Source organism: Arvicola amphibius, chromosome 9 (assembly GCF_903992535.2).
Source record: "Arvicola amphibius chromosome 9, mArvAmp1.2, whole genome shotgun sequence".
NCBI lineage: Eukaryota > Metazoa > Chordata > Mammalia > Rodentia > Cricetidae > Arvicola > Arvicola amphibius.
This window is the reverse complement of record NC_052055.2, coordinates 108,728,841-108,740,242: the sequence shown is the minus strand read 5'-3', so window position 1 is coordinate 108,740,242 and position 11,402 is coordinate 108,728,841.

Sequence of the window (11,402 nt, the reverse complement as noted above, 5' to 3'; positions counted from 1 at the left end):
AGAGAGTCTCAAGGAATGTAGAGGTGGAAGGACAAGAGAGACCAGCGGGATGGAAACATGTGCTGTGCTTACTCTGAGCTCAAGGCCCAAAGACACCCTGGGAGTAGTCATAATTGTCCACACCTGGAAACGACTGACCATTCAGCAACACGGAGTGCACGGTGACAGCACATGGGTTCGGTGGGGGGACTGCTTGGCAGCGGACACACTAAAGCACAGAGCAGCTGAACCATACAGCCACTAGAATAGAGCTGGGGGCAGAACCCACACCAGGTGCCATCTCGTTGTAGGAGATTTTGAAGCATATGCAACTAATTCATGGAGAAAGTGGTGAGACTGTATCTACCATCACTGGAATGGAGACGGCTGGGGTGCGGTGGGCGTGGGCGTGGGCGGACATGAAGGCATTTTTCTAGATGCCCCCAGATGACAGGCTGAGCACTCGTAGCTGCCCATGCTCTGCAGCGTGGTGACTGGTGGGGTTGCAGCTGGGAGGTGGACGCCATCAGAAAGAGAGTTGGGAGGGTGTGGGGCAATACTTCAGAAGCCACACACAGAATTCTACCATTCTGAAGTGGGACACTCACCCTAAGAGACAAGCTTCATGGGGATCGTCTCTAAGAAGGCATAAGAGGACTTGGTTGTGTTTGTAGAGACAGGAACATGTTCAAGGGAGTCACAGGGGAACATGTATGAAGGTTGGGTCAGCCACGAGAATGAAGTGGGAGTGGGAGGGATGGGTAGGTGGGTGGGAAGCCTTGCATTCAGATTTAAGAAGTTAGATAAGTTCTCCTGAGACTCAGTACAGGGACGGGAGGAGAAATGGTCATCCCGCAGCTGAGGGAGGACTGTGACGCACTTTCTAGGCCATGTCTAGGGTTCAGATCAAATGCCAATGACATGGAACAATGGAAGAAACCAAAGGGTTGAGAATGATATTATTTATATTTCCCCAAGATTGCTGAATTCCAGAAAGAGGATCAACTAGAAAAATGGTAAGATCAGAATCCAAGGAAGCAGGAAGAACTGAGCAATTATGAATGTCTGAAATGCTGGCTATATGATGTGGGATTCCTCTCTGTATGCTGTGAATACCATTGGTTAATAAAGAAGCTGCTTTGAGCCTATTGCAGAGCAGAATAGGGCAAGGCAGGAATTCCAAGCAGAGAGAGAGGAGAAAAGAAGACAGAATCAGGGAGAAGCCGTGTAGCTGCCACAGGAGACAGACACTGGACACCAGATGGAACCTCACTGGTTGGCCACAACCATGTGGTAATACACAGATTAATAGAAATGGGTTACTTTAAGATATAAGAGCTAAGCTATTGGCCAAGCAGTGTTGTAAGGATTTAATTAATATAGATTCTGTGATTATTTCGGGTCTGGGTGGCCGGGAACAAATGGTCTCTGCCTACAGAGTACATATGTCTGAAATGCTGGATATATGAACTACCCTCGTCATATTGCACCTTGAATATATGTATTAAAATACCATACTGGACTGTAAAAACATGTTCAATTAATACATGTCAACTAAAAGCATGAAACCCAGTGGGTACCAGTGTAGTAATCAAGGGGTAGCTTAAGTTGGGATGGTGGTCATGGGAGATGCCAACAGCCTGGGGGTGGAGATAGCCTGTTTCTAAACTCTGTCCTCTTCTGGTGACTTTCCCCCTCTTCCAAAGCTAGCTTCTGTCTCTCCTTCTTTCCTCCCCCTTACTCCCCCCTCTCTGTGAGAGATGGATGTTTCCAGTTTGCAGCTCAAAGACCCAGGAGGAAGAGGGTGGAGGCCCAGGGTTGCTCCATGTCTACAGGTGACCAATGAGAGTGACTGAGGCTTGGGGGCTGTCGGATACCTGCCTTGAACTTGCTGCCGTGCCCTCTGACTACCCAGTCACTGTTTATTTCCTCGTTGGCCAGTCTTCATCTGAAACTCCACAAGGTGAGACTTCTGGGAATGGTGTCCTGCTTAGCTAAGAATACTGCAAAGCAGCTTCAAGGGCAAAGGCTCCAGAGACTAGTAATTCCATAAACTAGAGACTGTATGGTAAGGGGGAGGGAAAGGAGAATTTCTACCTAAACCCGCAATGCAACTCTGGCCAGGCCCTTCTATAGAAATCCTTTTAGTTCAAGCATAGATGGGTTAGAGCAGGAATCCATTACTAAATGGTAATTGAGCAATGGTTGTAAGAGAGAGAGAGATCATGTTCCAGGGGTTGGTGGCATCCAGTGAGCAGAGGGAGCCATGTTTCCTTTTTGTTACTAGTGGTATGCATGTGTGTGTAGAACATTTTCACACCAATTTGGTTTTATTTGTTTGTCTGTTTTTCTTTAGGCTAGGGCTTGATGTCACTTGGACCAACCTCAGACTTGCGATGTCTCTGAAGATAACCTTAGACCTCTGACCCTCCTGCCTTGGGCTCCTCAGTGTAGAAGTCCAGGCACTCACGGCCACACTCGGTTTGTCACGGTCTCCTTTTTGAATCGCACACTCTGCCCAAGAGCTTCTTAAGACCTCCTGATTATTGAATTCTGAAGCCCATTGAAGTTACTGATTTGTTAAAAGAGAAAACGCACATAGTAGGTGAACTGTGGAGTCAACACGAACAACTGATTTCTAATTCAGAGTGCCTTTGAAGGCATGAAGTTAATTTACCTGGAAGGTGCCCGGCTGTAGAAGGCACCAGGACACAGCTGTGCGGCATACGCCCTGTCTTGGAGCCCTGGCCTGTTTGGGTGGACAAGGCCTTTCTGAGTTGTTTTCAGTAGGCAAACATTCCTGACACTTGAGTTATTCTGAGCCACACAATGAGCAGTCTGTGCGGGAGGCTTCATACATTTCATTCAGTTGGATGCTATGAGGATAATGCAAGCGAAAGCATTGTGTGCATTCCCTCAAAAAAAAAAAACCAACAAAACAGATATTGTTGTAATGGAAACATCCAGGCTTGAGAAAAAGGCACCATGGCGTCTGTGTCTTATAAACCTGCCTTATTCTTTCATGCCCATCACTTTAACTCAGTGGCAAGGGCATCTCCCATTCCTCTATGAATCTTAGCAGGCATTCTCAAACTTGGAAGACTCCAAAATGTTTACATAATCAGACACTTTTAAACTGTCCTGTGTTTGTGTCTTGTGTCGTCTTAGGTACTGGCCACTTCTACAACCTCTCAGTTTGGAGTTAACTGTGTCTTACCAAAAGGACACTAGAGTCAAGCCTAACCCTTATGGATACGGCTTTATTTAGAAACAAGGACCCTACAAAGGCCATCAGGATAAAAGGAGGTAGTGAAATGTGTCTGAATTCAGTCCAACTGATCTTCTGTTAAAAGAGGTAGGGGCGACATTGCGACCCAGAGACAGGCAGAGATGATACGTGCCTGGAATCATGGAAGACACAAAAAACTGCCAAGGAATGTCCAAGGCTACCAGAAGCTAAGAGGGAAGACTAGAATCACTCCCTGGAATGTTCAAAAGGAGCAAGGGCCTGAGGGTAACTTGAACTTTGGCTTCTGACCTCCACGGTAGTGAGACGATAGGTTTCTGTCATCTTAAGCCATCTAATCATGGTTTGTGTTAACAGCAGAATTAATATACCCAGTAAGCATACACATAATTATACACAAGATGGAGCCAGGAAAATTTATTACTCTTTTTTTTATTTGTGTGTGTATGGGGGGGGGGTGTTTGTTGTTTTGTTACAGTTTTGCAAAACTCAAGATCGCATTGAATACGCATCCATTGAGAGCAGAATTGGCTAGTGATGGGAGCATTCTGAGTAGAATAAAGGGCTGAGAGGTTTATTTTCCATTTTATAAAAGGTTATCAATAAAGGGGAGGAGATGGTGTTTATTAATTAAGCATGGCATCAGTTACCATGGCTACATTAGAAGTTATTTCAAAACTAAGAGTCTTAAAATTATAGCCATCACTTGTGCTGCCTCTGTCAGTTTGTGTGGATCAGGAGTTGGGGCCAACTTCAACTGGGCAGATCTAACCCAGGGACTTTGCTGTGACCATTGGGATGAGGTAGCTGTGCCTGAAGCTGACTCAAACCTGCTCACCCATCTGTCCCCTGATGTGGCAACTCAAACACCTGGAACTCATTAGCTGTCTCTCTATCCCTTTCCTATCTTTTCATGTGACCATTGAAAGATCAGTTTTGTGTGTGTGTGTGTGTGTGTGTGTGTGTATGTGTGTTTACATCTGGACAGAGAGAAAGGGGAGAAGTGTGTGAACCTTTGTCACTTCCTATGGCCTGCCTTTAGAAACCATCAGGTTTACTTCTGCAGCCTTTCATTTCTTCGTCCAGGTCGTCACAAAGTTTTACGGGGCTCCAGGGATAACTAGACTCCACCCGCAACTACAGAGTACCCGTGTATCTAATAAATACATTGTTTCACTCTGCATTCGCTCAGCATCAGTGGTCCTTTCAGCATTAATACACTATCCATTCAGCATCAGTGGTACTTAAGGCATTGATACACTGTATCCATTCATCATCAGCAGTACTTAAGGCATTGATACACTGTATCCATTCGGCTCAGTGGTGCTTGAGGCATTGATACACTGTATCCATTAAGCATCAGTGGTAATTGGGGCATTGATACATTGTATCCATTCAGCTCATTGGTACTTGAGGCATTGATACTGTATCCATTCAGCGTCAGTGGTAATTGAGGCATTGATACACTGTATCCATTAAGCACCAGTGGTAATTGGGGCATTGATACATTGTATCCATTCAGCTCATTGGTACTTGAGGCATTGATACTGTATCCATTCAGCGTCAGTGGTAATTGAGGCATTGATACACTGTATCCATTCAGCATCGGCGGTCCCTACCGCATTAGTACACTGCAGTGCTTTACGAGTGTGTCACACACTAACTGGCTAAAGGAGCTGAGTACCCACTTTCATTTTATAGATGATAGATGCTGTCTGTACCCCACCTATAGATCCTTGTCCCTCACCATTTTAGCACCTAAAACTTCAACTTCCAAATGCCAGAACCTGGCCTGAGAGCTCCCACTGGCCCTTTGCAGGCTAGTGTGTCCTGGACACAGATTGCATGTAGCAGGCCCAATGTGCTGGAGAACAATGTCCTCTAGGACCAGACATCAACAAATAAGATCTATGAGGGGGGAAAAAACCCAACTTATCTTGGCAGGATTCTACTTCAAACCAAATTCTAAGGCTTATACTCTGCCCTAACCCCCAGAATCTTGGTGGTCACAGCTGTGAACTGACAATACAATCTATCTTTCCTGCCCCTAGACAGGTGTTTTCTGACCTCTTAAATGAACTAAATGGGTCTTAATCTTTCTGGGACAATGCACATCGGGTTTCCTGACTCAGGACCACTCCATTAGTAGTCTGAACTTACATTATAACTACGGGTAGCTTTGAGAAGTCCAGATGCAGTGAGGTTAGAAGACCAGGATGATGCTGAAGACCAAGAAGCCCCAGATGGAGAGCTCTACTGGGGGCCTGGAATGCTTCAAGGTCGCATGTATCAAGCACTTACCGAACTACTTGGAGCCAGGCACTCAGTGGCTCAATGCTAGAAGATCTCAGTTGGCTCTGAGATTCTGTGACATGCCTAAGAATCTTGTCCCAATTTTCTGGGGGCTGTGATGAAAGTCACAACAATCTGTCCCAGTGAGAAATGGCTGCTCTAAGGGGAGTTGTCGGTAGTCAAGTATGTGCTCACCTAGGTGTCTCAATGCCATTGACAGATGGGGGAATAATCTCCCATTCCTTCCCTCAGCCCAGAGCTGGTTTCCTAGGAACGTGCTGTCTCTCTTTTTCTCTGACCTTCTAGCTGATACCTACGAAGAAAGAATCTAGATAGAAGTCAGCTGTTCTGGTCAAACAGCAGCTGTTTTCGTGGCCATTTGTTTCACGGCTGCAGGTGCAAACAGCCTGACCTTGGACCTTAAAACAAGAAATCGCAGCAGATGAATCTATCCTTGTTCTCATTCCTCTTTTTTTTTTTTTAAACAGGCCTATCTACAAACATTGATTTTTATACTGACTTAAACCCTGCTGGGTGTGAAACACTGTGCCACGTACTTTGCATGAAGCTCTGAAGATGCTAACAGAAAAAAAGCATACGAACATTCAGCGTGGTAAGTAAGCCCGCTATCACAGAATTGTGAATTTCATTTGCTGCACCCCTTTATTGAAGACCATCAATTTCCTGCTTGAGATGTCTATACCACTCTTGTCCTTTGCTAGAGGTTGTCACTGAGACCATCAGAAGCCACCACAGCCAATAGAGAGTAATGGTGGGTGAATAAGTGAGAGCCACATCCACTTGGGGGGAGATGTCTGGTGTGAGTCAGACAGTAACTTTCAGTGGACTCTACACCACCACTGACCAATGTTTCTTACCAAAAATGAACAGCATTTTACCACACACCGCTCTGTCTAACCAGCACCACTTTACTGCTCTGGGGTCCCTTACCAAATAGTCAAGCCTTTGTCAGCCCTTCAGTATGGTCAGCAAAAGTCCCCCCCCCCCACTAGACTTTCTGTCACTTCAGTGCTGGTACAGGCACGCACACTGCTGATGGCTTTTCCATGTGACATCTAGAACATTGTGAGAGTTGACCGGTATTGCTCTGTGTGAAGGAACTTCAGCCATAAAGAGTTTTCCCAGAGAGCTAACCTAGAGAGGAAAATGGGATACCAGTGATGTCCCAAAGAGGTTCCAATAAGAGACAGGATCTTCTGTTAGTGATCTAACAACTGAGAACCAAGGTTGGGACAGTCACTTGAGCTTCTGATGTGCCACATGTCCTGTCGTGCTTCAGTGGAGAATACTAACTAGATTGGAGTTGGTGATGGGAATGGCTGTCCCCCTGAGGGGAAGGGGCATACCCGTTCCTCTTTCCAACCAATGCTATGCTCTTGCTGTGAGCGGATACTGACCAGAGACCCAAGAGCCACTTAAGAATGGGTTCTTTGCCAGTTGCGGTGGTTCACGCCAGTAGGATTTGCTGAAGGAGACAGAGGCAGGAGGATCACGAGTTCAAGGCCAACCTGGGCTACACATAAAAAAAAAAGAATAGGTTCTTCTGGCTGTAGGAACTGGAAGGGTCAATAACATCACAAGAAAACCCACAGAAACAACTAAGCTAGTTTATAGGACCCCTGAGTCTGAACCGCTTTATATGTGAGAGTTATGTATCTTGGTCTATTTATGAGACCTCTCACAATGGTAACAGGGGCTGTCCCTGACCTGCAGAGAAGGGGATGTTTTCAGGGTGTGCAGGGACATCAGAGCACAGCACTACACAAAAGTACCGATGGAACTGAAGGGTGTGGGGAACATACATTTACCTTGTGACAGTAACAAGTATAATTTTAGTTTCTTCATTTCCTCAACCCTGATGCTGACCTTCACGTTCCATCACTATGTGTCAGGTTCTGAAACTGCCCCTTCCATATCCATAAACCTGGCTTTTTTCTTTTCTCTGTACTCTGTCCTCTGACCTTTTCCTCTTCATATGCCCCTCTGTATAAGCATGGGCGCAAGCTGGTTCCCCTCATCCTCTGGAGTTCCCCTGTAAATATGTCCTTGCTGTCCCCATGATATCTCCTGATTAGCATGCCCCATCTCAAGCTCTTCTTTGGGCTTTCTGTGTCCCTACCTCTTTAAGCAGCAACATAATTCACCCACCAACCCTACCCTCAAAGCTTGGAAGAAGTAAAGAAAATTGGGAGAAAGAAAACTAGTAAATGATTATCAGACATCTGCTGGCTATTTTTACACTATCTCATTTAACCCTCATGACTAACAAAGATCCAGACCAGTGGTTCTCAGCCTGCAGACTGAGACCCCTTTAACAAACCCCTATCTCCAAAAAAATTACATTATAGTTCCTAACAGTAGCAAAATTACAGGTCTGAAGCATGAATGAAATAATTGTATGGTGGGGGGTTCAGCACAACATGAGGAACTGTATTAAAGGGTCTCAGCATTAGAAAGGTTGAGAACCACTGATCTAGACAATATGGACTCTGGGCATGAAGAAGGAAAGAGAAATTCAGAGAAAGTGCAACTGATGTAGCTTCAAAATTTGGTCTTCAAAATTTGTGGTGTTCTTCGCGAGATCTTGTGTCTTCCCCTTTAACTATCTTCTCTTTCCCCTCCATTCCTTCCATCGCTCTTTACCCCTACATCATGGAGAGCACCTGATAGACCCATTTTGCTAAGAGGGTCAGCCGTGCTCGAGATAGAGTAGAAGGTGTGTCACCAGGGGAAAATGACGAGCCCTTGCCCACTGTATAACTCTAGCCTCGGGTAAATTTGAAGGGACAAGTTTCCTTATTCCTTTGAATGGATGTGGAAAATTTCATTTCGATAGTCCTTCCTTAGGCACTAAGGGGTTTTGTTTGGTTCTGTGTGAAGACCAGTGGAGAAAACATCCCCGCAGAGATGGTGGGAGGAAGGTGAGAGGAAAGGGTGGGAGGTGGAGAAGGGAGGGGAGGAATAAGGTGTGGGCTATGGATGGAACCCACCATCTCAGGGTTTCCATGGAACCCATAGACTGTCCAGTCCAAACCAGACTCTGAGTGCTACCCCTCACTCCTCTCTGTGGTTCAAGGGTGCACCGTGACTCTCTTACCCTGGCATGGTCTGAAGTGTACAGCTGTCAGCATGAGCAATTGCCTTGTGGAGGATTTGAAAACCCTGCTTCGGTTCTTAGCCGAAGGTGTTGTACTCGTATTCATGGGGTAGAGTCTGTGCTAAGCCTTCTGTTATGTTGTCTCTTAGCCCTCAGGGCAGACAGAGAGCAATCTTCAGAGAGGCGAGCTTGGCTCAGAGAGTCATGCCTAGGGTGCCATGATTGAGATGGGTAGAGACAAAACCCATTCTCCCAGCTATGGGGTCCTTGCTATTGATGCTACCTCAAAATACCACCCAGGCACATCCCTTTAAAACAATGGTGTGTGCATGTGTGTGTGTTCCTTATAAACTATATATAAATAAACAATCTCATATTATAGAGCCACCTGACATAACCTAGCCACTGTTACCATGTTGACATTGATGTTCACTTTCTCAAATATTTCTGTCCATTTTCCATTCTTCTTCAGTAGAAACAGAAGAAGGGGAATATACAACTCTGTGACTTTGTTCATGAAACTGCATTCCATACATTTGTTTTTATTCTATAAACCAATCTATGAGATGGAAGACCACTCAAGACTCCTATTCCTTTGAATGGATGTAGCAAAATTTGTTTCAGTAGTCCTTCCTTAGACACTGGAGCACTCGGTTTGGTTTTGCGTGTTAGTTTTTCACCTTGAAATAGAAAACTATGTGGTTGAAGGCTTCTGGTGGGTTCCCTGCACCCTCTCAGCACCCCATCCCCAAGTCTTCCATCACACTAGGAAGACCATGGCCATGGCTGGTGATACTTCATCTCCCTCTCTCCCTCTCCATCTGGTCACCTGCTGGCTTGGGCTGTGCCAGGGTTATGGTTGTCAATTTGACAGGATCTCAGCCACCTAGGAGGCAGGCGTCTAGGCACAGCTGTGAGGGAATATTTCACCTCTGTCCATTCACTTGAGGAAGTGTGTTGCTTGGGTTGCTTATAGTGGGAGGGCTCATCCTAACCAAAGGTGGGCTTGCGTCCTGGACCGCATGGTGGTGGGGTGGGGAGCATGTAAGCCAAGCACCGGCTTTTATGTCTGTCTCCTTTTTTATTGTGGATGCACAGGGACCAGCTGGTTCAAGTCCCAGCACCTTGGCTGCCAGCCATGATGGCCTATACCCTCAAACTATGAGTAGCAATTAACGCGGCCGCCAAGAAGTTGTTTTTGTTGAGGTGTTTTAGCATGGCAACCAGAAACCAAGACAGCCTGTCTCTCGGGTCTCAGCCAATATGCAGTTCCCTCTAGGAAGCCTTCAGAGAGCTCCTGGACTAGACCAGGCCCCATAGTCCTTTGTGTCCTTTGTGCTCATGACCTTGCCCACCTTCTTGACCATATTTAACATAATCATGATGAATTCACCATGCATGGAATTGCTGTCTAATGATGAGTTTCATGGGGGCTGTGTTCACAGCTCCACCACAGTTCACTGTTAGCCCCGGCCCCTAGCACAGCATGTGGTAGGAGCTTACTGCTGTAAAATAAATCAGAGCTGGAGAGATGGCTATGAGAACTTGCTGCTCTTCCAGAAGACCAGGGTTGGTTTCCTAGTACCTTTGACAGGTCCCTCACAATGGCACATAATTCCAGTTCTGAGGTACCAAATTGCTTCTGGCCTTGGGGGCACCTGTACACATGTGCACATACCAACATGGAGACATACACCTACACACAGTAATAATAATAATAATAATAATAACAATAATAATATTAATAATAACAGCTATTTAAATAATTGAATGAATACTTTTGCCATTAAATTCCAAGGGTCTGGACATATCAGATTCTTTGCTTCAGTTAAACTCCTGGAGTGTAGCAGGTGAGTTAAAGTTCTTAAGACTACCAATCGTGTCAGTTGCCTTCTAGAAATGACGTCATTCCATCGGAGGTTTGCCGAGGGTAAGGTTTCTTGCCCTGCGCCTTTAGTTTGATTGCTGTTTATCTTTGGAAGGGCAAAAGGTGACGATACTTCTGTCCATAGCCAAGCTGGCTATTCAGGGAAGTTACATGGAATCACTGTTTTATAAAATGTACTCTTCAGCCACAGAGTGGCTCTTTCTGCTGATGTGGTGTCTTAGTTACTTTTTCTATTGTTGTGTCAAAAACACATGACCAAGGCAACTTATAAAATAAAATATTTCATTGGAGGCTTACAGTTCCAGAGGGTGAGTCTATGACCACCATGATGGCGAACACGGTGACAGGCAGGCCGTCATGGCCCTGGAGTAGCTGAGAGTTTATATCCCAAGTAGGAGGCAAAGAGAATTAACTGGTAATAGCATAGGTTTCTGAAGCTTCAAAGTCTGCCCCCAGGGACACACTTCCTCCAAGACCACACCCCCAAATCCTGCCAAACAGCTCCACAAACTGGGAAACAAACCATCAAATACAGGTGTCTGTGGGGTCATTCTCATTCATACCACCCCATGTTTGCTTCACTGGACTCTGGTCCTAGGGTCCGTAAGCATTTCACCATTGTTTGCTTACATAGTGTTTGCCCAGGATCTCCCACCGTAACTAGAATGCTAGCACAGCTAAGAGCTGAGTCTTTAAGCTGTGCTCTATTCAGAGAGCTGGAAGCCTGGGAAACAGGAAGTTAACACCCTGAAAACTGCCCTCCTTCTCATCTCTATCCAGCAGGTTATATTGGGAAGGAGGACGGGTGGGGAGGGGTCAGTCTTACCAGGGTTCAGTTCAGCCCTTCTGTTCATGTGGTTGGCTGTGTTTCTGAGACT